Source organism: Rhodamnia argentea, chromosome 3 (assembly GCF_020921035.1).
Source record: "Rhodamnia argentea isolate NSW1041297 chromosome 3, ASM2092103v1, whole genome shotgun sequence".
In the NCBI taxonomy this organism is placed as follows: domain Eukaryota; kingdom Viridiplantae; phylum Streptophyta; class Magnoliopsida; order Myrtales; family Myrtaceae; genus Rhodamnia; species Rhodamnia argentea.
The window spans coordinates 21,161,725-21,176,420 of NC_063152.1; positions in this window are offsets into that span (position 1 = coordinate 21,161,725).

Genomic DNA, 14,696 nt, shown 5'->3' on the forward strand with positions numbered 1-14,696 from the left:
CCCTGTAAAAACAAAAGGAAACAATCATCTCAAAATGTTCAAAATTTTCAAATCCCGAAGTGATTTCTTCTCGTCTTCTTCGGATGTTGACTCCTGTTTCCTGTAAAAACAAAAGGAAACAAATCAGTTCAAGATATTCAAAATTTTCAAATCCTGGAGCGACTCCTTTCTGTCTCCTTCGGATGTCGACTCCCGTTTCCCGTAAAAACAAAAGGAAACAAATCAGTTCGAGATATTCAAAATTTTCAAATCCTGGAGCGACTCCTTTCTACCTCCTTCGGATGTCGACTCCCGTTTCCTGTAAAAACAAAAGGAAACAAATCGGTTCGAGATATTCAAAATTTTCAAATCCTGGAGCGACTCCTTTCTACCTCCTTCGGATGTCGACTCCCGTTTCCTGTAAAAACAAAAGGAAACAAATCAGTTCGAGATATTCAAAATTTTCAAATCCAAAATAAAAGATAACTTCCCTGTTTTGATTAATTGCTCTGCAGAGTTCTTCATGATTCCCAACTCACCTACAAAATACAAACGTATGCAAATGCATGTATGCAGATGTCATGCGAATGCAAAATTCTATGTGACTCAGATCTGCTCATCAATCGCTTTGAGGCTCAATTTTATTTCAAGGGTAATATCTCTTCACGGCGTCGCATTTTCTTGGACTCGCCAATTCTTCTCCATCCATGTTTACAAGTATAAGAGCTCCCCCGGATAAGACCTTCTGAATCACGTAGGGGCCTTCATAATTTGGCATGAATTTGCCCCCTGGATGTTGGGCATTTGGGAGCATTTTCCTCACAACTAGCATCCCTGTTTCAAAATTTCTGGGCTTGACCTTCCTGTTAAAAGCTCGGCTACTTTCTTCGATAGCTTTGACCATGGCGAGATGGCCCTTAATCGTTTTTCATCAATCAAATTCAATTGTTCATGTCTCTCGTCGGTTCCACTCCTCTTACGTGAGCTCAACTTGAGACGGGATCCTTAAAGAGGGGATTTCCACTTCTACCGGTAGGACTGCTTCCATACCGTATAGCAAAGAGTAGGGAGTTGCCCCGGTTGAAGTACGTATTGAAGTTCGATAAGCCATGAGAGCATATGGCAATCTTTCGTGCCAATCTCTATACTTTTCAGCAGTCTTGGCCAATATCTTCTTGATGTTCTTGTTAGCCGCTTCCACGGCTCCATTCATTTGCGGGCGGTAAGGTGAAGAATTAAGGTGTCGTACCTTAAATTGTTCCAATAGTTGATCGACTACCTTGTTGTTCGGATTAGAGCCATTGTCCGTAATGATGGCTCTTGGCACTCCATATCTTGAGATGATATCTCGCTTGATAAACTTAGCCACACTATTCGCAGTGACATTGGTATATGAGCTGGCTTCAATCCATTTGGTGAAGTAATCAATAGCCACCAGAATAAAGCGATGTCCGTTTGAGGCCTTTGGGTTAATAGGACCAATCATATCAATTCCCCACATGCGGAATGGCCATGGCTCGACATTTGATGTAGCTCGGTTGGCGGTGCATTTATCCTGTCGCCATATACCCGGCATTGATGACGGGATCTAACATCTTGGTTGCAATCCGACTCGATAGTCAACCCAGTAATACCCGAGTCTCATGATCTTCTTGGCGAGAAGGTGGCCATTCATATGCGGTCCACATTCCCCTTCATGAATCTCTTTCATAATGAGATTTGCTTCTTTGGAATTCACGCACCTCTCGGCGGGACCGAGTCAAAGGATCTCTTGTATAGGATCTGTCCGACGAGGAAAAATTTAGATGCCATCTTGCTTATGTACTTTTTATCTTCCGTTGATCGTCCGTGGGAATTCACCCTTCGGTAGATAATTCTTGATGTCATGATACCACGGTTATTCATCGGGTTCTTCTTCAATGACCATGCAGTATGCCGGTTGTTCTAAGATATCAATCCTTAATGGCTCTATTTCGAGACCATTTTGCACTTGTAACATGGCTGATAATGTGGCCAAAGCATCAGCAAAATGGTTATGAGTTCTCGCGAGATATTCAAAAGGGATCTCCTCAAAATGTCGGATCATCTCCTCGAGGTACTTATGATAAGGAATAAGCTTGGGATCCTTTGTCTTCCACTCCCCTTGAGTTTGTAAAATGATTAGCATGGAATCTCCATATACCAGTAGCTTCTTCACCTTTAATGAGATGGCCAATTGTAATCCTAGTATGCAGGCTTCATATTCGGAAATGTTGTTGGTGCGGGGGAATACCAACTTGGCTGAAACTGGATAATGTTGATCTTCGGGGGATATCGAATCGCCCCAAGTGCACGATCCAAGGTGAGGTTCACCGCACCGTCAAAGTACATTATCCATTTGTCTTCCGATATGTTCGAATTTGACCTCCCTTGTTTGGCTCTAAAACATCCTTAGGAGGATTCTCGGCTAGCATGTCAGCAATTGCTCTTCCCTTGACAGATTTTTTGGGGAGAGGTTTTGATATCGAACTCCGAAAGCGTATTTGCCATTTAGCCATTTTTCCTAACAACGTTGGCTTCTCTAAAAGGTATTTGATAGGGTCATTTTCGGTGACCAGCTTTATATGATAGTGCAGCGTATCTCGCCTCAATCTGTGGAGGACCCAAACCAATGCTACGCAAGTCCTTTCCACTACCGGGTACTTGCTTTCGGATGTTGTGAACTTTTTGCTCAAATAATATATGGCTCGCTCTTTATGATCCTTGGGGTTAGTTTGAGCTAATAAAGCTCCCAGGGACTCATCATTAACCGTCAGATATAGAGTTAAAGGAACGTTAGGGATAGGAGGTACCAATACTGGAGGTTGTACCAGGTATTCCTTGATCTTCTCAAATGCTTGTTGACATTCTGCATCCCATTTGACCTTCGCACCTTTCTTTAACAGCTTGAAGAAGGGTTTCGCCGTTTCGGACAGTTGAGATATAAATCTGGATATATAATTCAACCTTCCCAGTATGCCCCTTATTTCCTTGACGGTGGTAGGAGTTCCTATTTCCCATATGGCTTTAATCTTGGAAGGGTCAATTTCAATACCACGGCTGCTCACCACAAACCCTAGCAGCTTTCCGGATCTTGCGCCAAATACGCATTTCGCAGGATTCAACTTGAGCTTATACTTTCTCAATCGGTCAAATAACTTCTTCAGCACTTTAACATGGTCTTCTCCAGGTCTGGACTTGGCAATCATATCATCCACATAGACCTCAATCTCCTTATGTATCATGTCATGAAAAAGGGTCACCATAGCCCTCTGATATGTCGCACCTGCATTTTTCAATCCAAATGGCATTACCTTGTAACAAAAAGTTCCCCATTGTGTAGTGAATGAGGTCTTGATCTTATCTTCTTCCTTCAAAGCATGATCCGATTATATCCCGAGAATCCATCCATAAAGGAGAATAATTCAAAACCCGCATGATGCGTCGACGAGCACATCAATGTGCGGTAAGGGAAAATCATCCTTCGGACTAGCTTTGTTTAAGTCCCGATAATCCACGCATATTCTAATTCTTCCGTCCTTCTTCTTAACTGGTACGATATTGGCGACCCAATCAGCATATGGGACAGCCTCGATAAATCCAACTTTAAGGAGCTTCATCATCTCTTCCTTGATTTTATCCGCCAGTTCAGGATTCATTCTTCTGGGCGATTGATTTACTGGTGTGCAAGAAGGATTTGTGGGCAAAGCATGCTCCACAATCTCACGATCTAGACCCGGCATGTCAGCATACGACCAGGCGAAGATATCTTGATATTCCTTGAGTAACACCGTCATTCTTAAAATATCTGCTGCAGACAGGTGTCCTCCTATTTTCACTTCCTTGACGTGATCAGAATCCCCCAAATTAATAGTGATAGGTTCTTCAGAAATAGGAGGCTTAGATTCTTCGAAATAATCCCATTCTCTCTTGATATCGCTCACATCAACCTCGTCTATATCAACTTCACATGCATAGTCATCGAGCTGATCCGAGTCATATATTAACCTGTTATGTATGGGTGGGATGATATGCCTGAAATGCACCATGAAAGGTTAGTATTTAAAGATGATAAAATTGAAGGATGCATGATTTTTATCATGAAAACATTTTTCAAATTCCAATTTTTTAGACAAAGAAAGGAGAACTAGTCCACAATCTTCCGGACATCCTGGTTCTCAAAAGCTATTTAAAATCCAAGATCATATGGCGGATCAGGCCTCAAGTTTCATGGTAGAGTCAATTGTCATCATCGGACCAATCCGTTGCTCCATATGTCCGTAATCAAGTTTGTGATGATTTTCATTAATAGATGCAATTAAGAGCAATACAGATCTGCACTTCCTGGATCACAACATGTGACCCAAGGGGTGCTAAAAAGCGAAAAGCTTCAAAAACAAATGCAGTAATCAAAATGCATTAAAAGATAAAGTTCGGAAAGAGCCTTTTACTCGGGGGTGGGGAAATCATCGTCCAGCCACTCAATTATCACGTTCACTCGATTATCCAGGAACGGGTTGAATAAGTCCGGCTCTGCATCTTCAGCGATATCTTCATCTTCCAGCCATTTGCCTCCCTTAGAGAATACCTCAAATAAAGGGTTCAGGAACATTTTTCCTTTGGCCTTCCATGCATCGGTACCTATAAAACGGCCACCTTGGCGTCCACGGCGTCCACGGTCTCCATAACAATTGTTTCGACCTCGGCCTCGACCTGTGTTATTCTTCATTATCCCATTATAACCCGGACCAACCTTGTGGTCATTTGAGCCCAAATTCAAAGGGTTACGGATTCCCCGACCATATTTCCCTAATCCAGCACCCGGAATAAATCCATTCGAGAGTAGCACTTTTCCCGCCATAGTCGCGGGTCTCGAAAGTTCTGGTGTAGCCACTTTTGCATCTGGTGACACATGCATGACAGATACAATGTCAAAGGTGTGATAACTCAGTTCCTCCTCTTTTGAGGGTTCAATGTACGGGACCATCCCTTTTAAAGCGGCTCGATGCCCTGTCTCGCCATGGACGGTGATCAATCGACCCTTGACCACAAATTTTAACTTTTGATGCAGAGAGGAAGGTACCGCTCCGGACACATGAATCCACGGTCTTCCCGGGAGCAAGGTGAAGGCGCTTGGAACATCCAATACTTGGAACGGTATAGAGAAAGTTACCGGCCCAATGTCGATGTCCGATTCAATCTCTCCTACAACATTCTTGGAGACTCCATCAAATGATCGGATGGTGGCCTTAGATGTCTTCACAAAATCTTCATTGATCCCCAAGCTTCTCAAAGTGCTTAGTGGACACGGGTTAAAAGCGGAACCGTTATCAATCGGGATGCGAGGAACCTCCTTCCCGTGACACCTCACAGCTATGTAGAGGGCTCTGTTGTGGACTCGCCCTTCTTTCGGGAAATCTTCGTCCGAGAAGGATATCTGGTCCTTCAGAAGGATAGCACCCACAAAGTTTCCTAGTTGCACTTCGTCAATTGTCTACGGAACATGCACCTCATCCAGCACCTTCAAAAGGGCGTCTTTGTGCTTTTCGGAATTTTTGAAGAGATCCAGTAAGGAAATGCGTGCGGGCATCTTCCGCAGTTGGTCAACGACCTCATATTCACCGGTCCTCACGACCGATTGCAACTTCTCAACCTCTTCCGCAGTTGGGATTCTCTTTTCGGAATCCGCTTCTCTCGGGGGATAACATCTTCCAGATCTCATTATGGCGTCAATCTCGCCCGTTCCATAATCCCAGTGAAGCGCCCTTGAGATGTACTCTTCCACAGGCGGTAATTTAATCCTCACCGGTATGATCTTTTCTGGTAATGATTCGGATGTTGATGGTTTTTCCGAACTAGAAGTTTCCAACTCCCAGCTATCAACTTTGTTCAAATCAATCACAAAACGAATTGGGCAATCTACCATCCCAATCATTTCATCCTCATGAACGTCATCGGGGTTATGTTCTGGACCTGGCCTTACCAGCGTGGCATTTTCTTCATCTAGATCCCTCTGCCTTTCCCTTTTGACTCTTAGGATAATCCCCTCAATTCTCATACCAATCTCCACCAGATGTTGGAACGATGAGTACGTGTATGCATACATGCGATCAAAGTATTCCGCCGGAAGAGACTTCAATACGAACTCCAGCATTTCTCTCTCTGACGGCGGCGGTTGCACCATCACGGCGTGCTTCTTCCATCTCTTAGCGAAAAGTTCAAAACTCTCGTCTTCACCTTTTCGGATGTTCAACAGATTAGCCTTAGTGAAATAATCTCCGATTCCAGCTTCAAAGTGTCGCATTAAGTGCTCTGATAAATCCTCCCAGCTCGGGACCCAATCCAGATCGATTGATTGGAACCATATCGCCGCAGGGCCCGTTAAACCTTGTCCAAAGTTCCGGATTAGTGTTTCATCATCTTCATGGTGGCCAATCATTTGGCGGAGATAATATGAGATATGCGCCCGAGGACACCAAGCGCCATTATACTTCGTGCGGAAGACCACTCTCGGGTTCGCACCTTGAGGCGGGACGTTTCTTGCTTGAGTAAGTGGCGTAATCAGCTCCTTCAACTCATCCATTTTCCTCGACACGTCGTCTCCTTGCTCTTGCAGGAGAGCGATCTTTCGATTCCGTGTCTCCATGGTCCGCCGTATCTCCAGAATCTGCATGCTTTCTTCTACCGCCATAGTATTCCTTTTGGTCGTCAATTGCGATAAATCTGCTACCATAGTTGTTAAATGACGCATGTGCGTCTCCAGATTAGTAAGTCGCATATCAACCTCTTGGTTCTTCTGTTCATCCCGAGGAGCCGCTTGGTCCTTAACTTCATCGACCGTTCCCACAAATTCGTCACTTGCGGGGTCATCCATTCCACCCCACCCATCGGGGACTACATCTCCAGAGTCAACAAAGAAACTCGGGGGCGCCGAATATAGCACTTTAAAGTTGTACCCACCACTATCTTCCCCCAGGTTATCAACTATTTCGCCCCTCTCTAGGGCTTTCTGCAAAAATCTTCTATCGCCTCGGCGGGCCTTATCCAGACGGACTTCATATTCGTCTATCTCTTCAATTTCTTGACCATCTTTGATGCTCATCAAATATCCCGAGGGTATTTTCAAAAGAGCTCCCCTCGTAGGTTTCATCGCGAACTCCTCGGACAGCATGTCTACCACCACGTAGGTCCCCTTGAAAGCAACATTTTCCATTCTTCCTATGACGCCTAAGCTAATCAATTTTTCCAAGCAAGCCTCTTTTTGCTCCCGAGAAATACTCTCTCCTTCCGGGTATTGCGAGGCCAATGTCAAGACATCCCGCATTTTACCCATATCCGCTATGAATTCAAGAACCTCTTCCTCTTCACCTCCAAAAATCGCGTTCACCTCGCGATGCTCGGGTAGCGGGTTCTGCTGCACATTCGGTTCGGCTTTATCAAACTCCAGAACTTTTCCGTCGATCAATGCTTGCACCTTGAACTTCAGAGCGAGACAGTTGTCCGCGTTATGCCCCCTTTCTCCCATATGGTATATGCACGTCTGGGTCTCATCTTACCCAGGAAATCTTGGAGGGTGAGCTCGAGGTGGCTCTTTTGCAACTAAGCGATTCTCCAACAGCATGGGTAACAATTTGGATAAGGGTCGGGGTAGTGGGGTGAAAACAACTGGGTTCTTTTTTCTGAATTCCGGTGGTTTGGAAGCGGTCCAGGAGGACGTTCCTTGGGTAGGAATTGAAGGCGAGAAATTTCCGGGCTTTGGCGGGTTAGGGACAAAGGCTACTTCTCCGGTTGCTCCCTATTATCCCTTCTCAAAGGGTATTGGCGTTTGAAAGGCGCCTCGGGTATCTTCTTTTCTCTTAATGCCCACTCGTGGCGCTCCGCCACCTTGATCGGGTGTGCAAATGTCCGACACCCGGAGGTGTTCGGTTTGTCGAAAAATTCAAATGGAAGGGCCTTGAGAAAAAGGTCTATTAGTTCTTCTTCCGGGACGGGTGGCTTTACCTGCACAGCCAACGCTCTCCATCTTTGGGAGTAGGCGCGAACGGCCTCGCTCTTTCCCTTTACGGTCCTTAAAAGGTCCTCCCTAGTTAGGGCGGTCAAAGTGTTAAACTTGTATTGCCGAAGGAACTCGTCTGCCAGTTTTTCCCAATCGGCGAGCCTCTGCGGCTCCAATTCAATGAACCACGCCAGGGCTGCCCCAGATAGGCTTTCCTGGAAAGTGTTAACCAGTAGTGGAATGTTGTCGGAGAACTGCGACATTCGGCGCAAGTAATACTTCAAGTGCGCCTTAGGACACCCGGTCCCATTATATCTCCTCACAAAGTCCGGTTCCTTGTAATCAGCAGGAACCTCTATCTTTTCGAATGGTGCAACCTTGTCGAACCTCGAGAGTTCATAGCCCCGACTCGCCAAACACTCTTCGATCTTAGCGAGCCTCCTAATTTCCTCTTCCATTTTGAGGACTTGCTTCTCCTTTTTCTCCAAATCTATCACAACAGGAGGATCCTTAGGTGGTTTCTCCGGATTCAAAGTGGGATTAGCGGCATGCGCCGGATTAGCGTTCGCTCCATCGGATGACCCCGCGGGAGCTTGAGAATTAGGGTCAACGGGGTATCTCCCCTGGCTTGCAATCATCATTGCCTTCATCTCCGCCACCATTGTGGCGATCACATTCATTTGGTTTTCCAGATTACCCACATGAGGTGCGAGTTCTTCTTGTTCCATCCTTAACCTGCGCGTTTTGCTACGAGTCCTCGTATTTATCACTCACCTGTTTTCAAAATATCAAATCAGTATGGGAAATATTAAGGATTGGAGACATTGATCCGTGGTAATTGACTTTTCTATATATATGCATGAAATGCTCATAAAAGAAATAATACGTATTCATTACAAACCAAATTGTTCAAAAGTATCTAAAAGATAACAAATATGTAAAATCTAGATGGGGGAATGGATCTATCCGAGCCGGGGACGCTTCCACTCTTCTTGCTCTTCTGATCCATCGGAATCCCACAAGTATGGGTCTTCTCCTTCTTCTGACATCCACTGCTCCGGATCCTCGGGAATGTACGGCTCTACTCCCGGTACGTAGGATACTATGTACTCTGGCTCATATGACTCCACCTCTTCAATCCGAGGAGATACGCACTCGGGTACATATGGCTCGACCGTTGATTGGCGATACTCCTTACACTTCTTGATATACTCCTTGGAGGCTCTATGAATGTTCATCTCATCATCCAAATAATCCGGCCACTCAACTTGTTGCAGCGGGGAGTTCTTCAAAGCATGAAGGATAAGCTTGATCCGGGCCCGATACAACTCCTTTGTTTCCTTAGTGAGCTTTCCTCGTGTCATATCAAATGAGAAAACCCCGGGACAAACATCCGGTGGTATCTCTTGTAGAACTCCAAATTGCCTCACCACTCGAATGGGGTAATACGCCACAGCGCCGGTACATCCCAATAAGGGAATAGGGTTATCTTCAATACCCGAAATGCGAGCTTCTACGATCTTGGGCCAAGTCAAACGCCATCTAATATGCTCGGGTTTCAAATTGTCCAATAGCTCAACCCACTTTTTGAACGAGTATTTGGGTACAAGGGATTGACACTTAAGGAAGGATCTAAGGGGGTGAACGTGCTCATTGATCTCATAACACCCCACCCGGAGTTGGAAAGTTTTTATATGAGAGGTGAACCACAAGTGGAGTAATCCGCTAGACGCTTGGAAAACGGCCTTTTTTGAAGACTTGGAACGATTCGGGGAGAGAAAAGTCTCAGCTAAGATCATGTACGAATAATCCCAGCGACAACACGCTTGTCTGGCTATATGGGTTATGGAGGGGTCAAAAGTAGTTCTAGAAGTCGGGAATAGAACGAATGCAAAGAAAGCCAAGATAAACACCTTTCCCGATTTATGACCGGTTTCGGTGGGTAGAGAGGAATAATTATCGAAAAGGAACGAGAAGGTGAATTTGTCGGAATTGGACTTGTAAACTTTTTCAATTTCAGAAGTTTTAAGGCGAAGGAAACTCGATAACGAACGAGTGGAGTCCATGTCCAAAGGGGGGTTGAGCTATACGTTCTTCAAATTTGGCCCCGATAATAGCGGTATACTCCTCAAGCGTAGGGGTCAATTCCAATCCTTGAAAGTTGAATGTCATTGTTTGCGCGTCCCATGCCTTGGCTAGTGCTTGAATGAGCGCCGGTTGGTATTCCACTTTGATCAAATCTACAAGTCGTCCCAAACGTCCTTCCACATAGGCTTTGTTGACGATGTCGAGGCGATCCCACCATATAGCGAGTTCCTTGCGCGGTATTGGGATGACTTTGATGTCTCCATTCCCCATGATCTAAAAATGCCAAAATGATGATCCTAAAGTCAATTACCACTGTTTAATATGCATATGCATGTAATGTGATGCAAATGTGCTAACCAAATTCCATGTCATCTTTTGGTAACATGAGGGTCAATACTCCCACTTGACCCAAATAAGCCAAATAGGGTAATTATGGACCAAATCTCACCCAAAGATGGCATGTAATTTGATTAGGATCGTTTAAGCGTAATCGGGGTAAAAAGTCGTTCACAAATTGATAACTCATGAAATCTACAAGTCTAATGCAATAAAGTCGAAAGAAATAGGACATGATAGCATCTAGAGATGTTCGGACAATAAATGTTGATGAAAGTACATAATAGACTCAAAATAAAATCTAGAAAATGCCCCAAAGTCGTACTAATCTAGACAATCGGAAAGGTATCCTCATCGGATGGAATCTCCACTATCTCGGGAAGCTTGATATCTTCTTCATCATCGGAGGATATGGTGATGACTTCATTCTTCTTGATCGGGGAGTGTTTTGGGGCCGTCTTGGTCGCACGTGGCTTCCTTGCCAACTTCATGTATAACTCCCAGATTCTTTCTTTCTCGCGCTCGAGTTCCAAATATCGTCCACATCGGGTATAATCGCAACTCTCACTACGGATGCGGTTCCGTCCGTTGAGCTCTCGTCCGTGAACAAATCCGAAAACTCGGAAAGTAGCGGGTACTCGGTCCTCCGCTCCCATGTGAATACATCGGGTACGTCAACACGACCTCGGGGCGCCATCTATCCTAAAAAGGAAAATTTGACTTTCAACCCCGATCACTTAAACGATCTTACAAATTGTAATGATATGTAGTGAAAATGTATGATATGCAAAATTTAAATTTACAAGTTCAAAATAAAAAGGGTAGAAAGCCTTACCAACCGATGTTACTCTTTTTTTGGTTTTTGGTTTTAGGTATACCAACCATCCATTTCACATGCGCATGAGACAGGTGAGGTTTAACTCTAAAGAAATCAAAAAGGCTCGGGCATGGACCTAAAAAAGGCTCCCGCTATACAAATCGATGGGCCGTCCACAAGCGCAATCAAACAACAAGTGGGTAGGACCATCAATCTTGCATAGCGAGCGGGATCAAATATGGTCAACCCAAGTGCAATCAAACACAAGAGCTTCGCATACCGATCCCTATCTATGGCGACCTAAAAGGTGATTTCGCGGCTCGGGTTTAGGCGCTTGTGTGTGTAGTGTCGTGATCCTCGAAAAATGCAAGACATGCAACACAATTTATATTCAAAACACCGCTTCAAAACTTGCATAAATAAACAAACAATCCAAAACTCCATATCTGCATCAAAAATGGTTAGCACAGACGTCACCCCTTATAACTCCCATCTGCATCAACATTTAACACTTTTTGTTATTAGACGTACCTCACCTTCAAGAGCATCCGCAGAAAACGGGGTTAGAAAACACTCAACATTTTTATCGGCTTAAATCCTCTAAATTCTTCCCCAGTGAGTCGCCGATCTGTCGCGACCCTCCGGAAATTTTTCCGGGCGGAATAAGGGCTAACGAGCCGATCCCTTAATTAATTTTTAACCCCGGTTGACGGCGGGGTATTTTTTAGGATCGCGGGTTTCTCCCAAGACCCATTACTCGAATCGCGATGTCGGGTAAAATTTATCAAATATCGAAATTGACCTTGTGTGGTCGGGTGGCATGTGCGAGGTGTACATGCAATTTGGAGTCGCCACCGATCGATTTATTGGAAGGTACGATCGGAAAACCTTACCGAGCGGTCGGGAGAAAACGTTCGGTTCCGCGAAAACCGGAGATTTTGGGTCCGGGGACTTGGTTACGCCAAGTTTCAAATTTGACGCCCTTTCGGTTACCGATGTTGATTGTTTTTCTAACCCGAGATTTCATGCAGATGCGATATCGGATGAGGTAGGTCCTAAAAAAAAATCTAAGTATTCATGCAGATGGGATTTTTCTATCCTAATCAATCACAATCAGAAAAATTAAAGCGCAATTAAAATCCTTACAAACAATCAAATCAATCAATCAAGGTTTGATATGTCTAAAATGGCCCTATCGGCCCACACAAAAATCAATTTTGGGTATCGGGGTGATTTGGTAAAAATTCGGGGCGGAAGGCCCGGAAGGGTAGAATGGTCATTTTTTTTTGGAGTTCGGGACCCGAAAATCACAAAATCGGGGTCGGGCCAGTTGAATGTGGCCATTTCCCATTTTTTGTGATTTTATGGAATTTTTCTAATTTTTTCTATTTTTTGGAATTTTCATTTATTTAAAAAAAATATTGGAAATTTTCCGGATCGAAATTAATCGACCCTCGTAGTCTCAAAAATTTTCGATCCAGACTTTACGAGTCCCGAATCGATCTAGAAATTTTTAGAAATTTTTTATGAAAATCTGGGAATTTTTATGAATTTTCTAAGTATTTTTATAATTTTTTTGGATTTTTGGGAATTTCTTTTTATTTTTTTATTATTAATAAACCGGACGGGTCAACCCGGTCAACGACCGGTCAACCCGGTCCGACCGGCCACGTGACTACCCACTCAACACAAAAACGACGCCGTCCCCTATTTTCCAATATTTTTGTGATTTTCTAAACTAATTTCCGAATATTCGTATATATTGAAAATGGATGGACGGCCGAGATCAATCGTGAATCAATCTCAGCCGTCGGCCCTCTACTAAACAAAACGACGCCGCATCTGTCTAATACACGGACGGCCCGGATTAAAACTATTGACACGATCCGAGCCGTCGATTCCTTACTAAGCTAAACGACGACGCATTTGGACCTGGATAGAAAACGACGCCGCACCACTTAAACCGAACAAACGGTCAAGATCTAACCTAGACCTAATCTAAGCCGTCCGTTCTATCCCCGCCAAAACGACACCGTATCAAATGTGTACATGGACGGTCGAGATCTAACTTTGAATCGAATCCGAGCCGTTCGTTGTTTCTTTGGATAAAACGACGCCGCACACCCTAGACTAAACGGCACCGTTTTGATTTTTTATTCTCTAATCTAATAAACTAATTTCTAAGAAATACAAAAAAAAACAGATCCGACGGCCCTAAATCAAACTCAACTAATTACCTAGGCCGTCGGATCAAGGCTGACTCGGCTCGTCCACGCCAACGGCCGAGTCGAGTCAGCAACACCGTGGACCAATAGGGACTCGACACGTCGGCCACGCCGACCACGTTGACCGCCACGTCATCGTCTTCAACCTTGCGCCCGGCGACACAACGAACGGCCGAGAACGTTGCGGCGAGATCCAACGGTGAGATCTCGCCGGAATAACACCAAATCAACGCCATTACACTCGCCTCACTTCACAGATTGACATATCTAAGAATCAAACCTTTTTAACCACTAAATCGCGAGAATCAAGCTAAGCACGATCACGGCATCACAAACTTCAACCGGACGATTCGGAGCATAACTACCAAATTAATTCACAAGATCAGCTCAAATGAGGTTTAGAAACCTTACCCGCAGGTCCGATTGACCTAGTTTGGTCTAGGATTTCCTAGACAGGCTTCGACGGGAAACGGCGATGGAGGTTGGGTTTCGCGGACTCGATCGGCGGGTTTTATACAAAATCAAAGCGTAACGGATATGCAGAGGTGATCAGCAATGCACAAGGATGAAAACGCACAAAGTAATTGCAAGAATCGTTCGTGAATCAATGCGATGCCATGATCGTGCCGAGCCGAGGTCGAGAAATCGACTTACCGATTTAGGACGTCTCGGCTGATTGAGCTAGTGCGATCAACTCGTCCTAGCTCGGAGGAAGTTCCGGTGATGATCCGCCGCGCCGATTCGACCCGGATTGGTGGGCCGAAGAGTCACTGAGTTCGGTCTCGGGCTCCGCGAAGACTTCGCCGAGAGCGTCTCTCTCTCGCTTTTTCTCTCTCTCTCTCTATTTTGATACTTGGCCGCCACGAATGAACCTCTCCTTGCCTCTGGAATCTTCTTGGCCTTTTATACCCGGTTTCAAATTTGAGCGCGCACGGGAGCTCGAGTTGGCCGAAGCTCTCACGTGCCAATCGCACGTCAAATGGCTCGCCGGACGGTGACGGAATCGGTTGTGATTCCGTCACGATCCGTTAAGTCTTAAATCGTTGGCAAACGAGCGCGAATTTGACACTATTTTGAGAGTGTTGACTTTCGGACGCCGGGAGCCTTTGACCGGCGATTCCGATCGTCTCCGGCGGCCATTGGCCGTGCCGCCGGTGACCATCAACGCTCCTCACCCCCGCAAAACAAAACCCCCATGTTAATTAGATCAATTATGGTCGAATTGCCCTTCAATTTG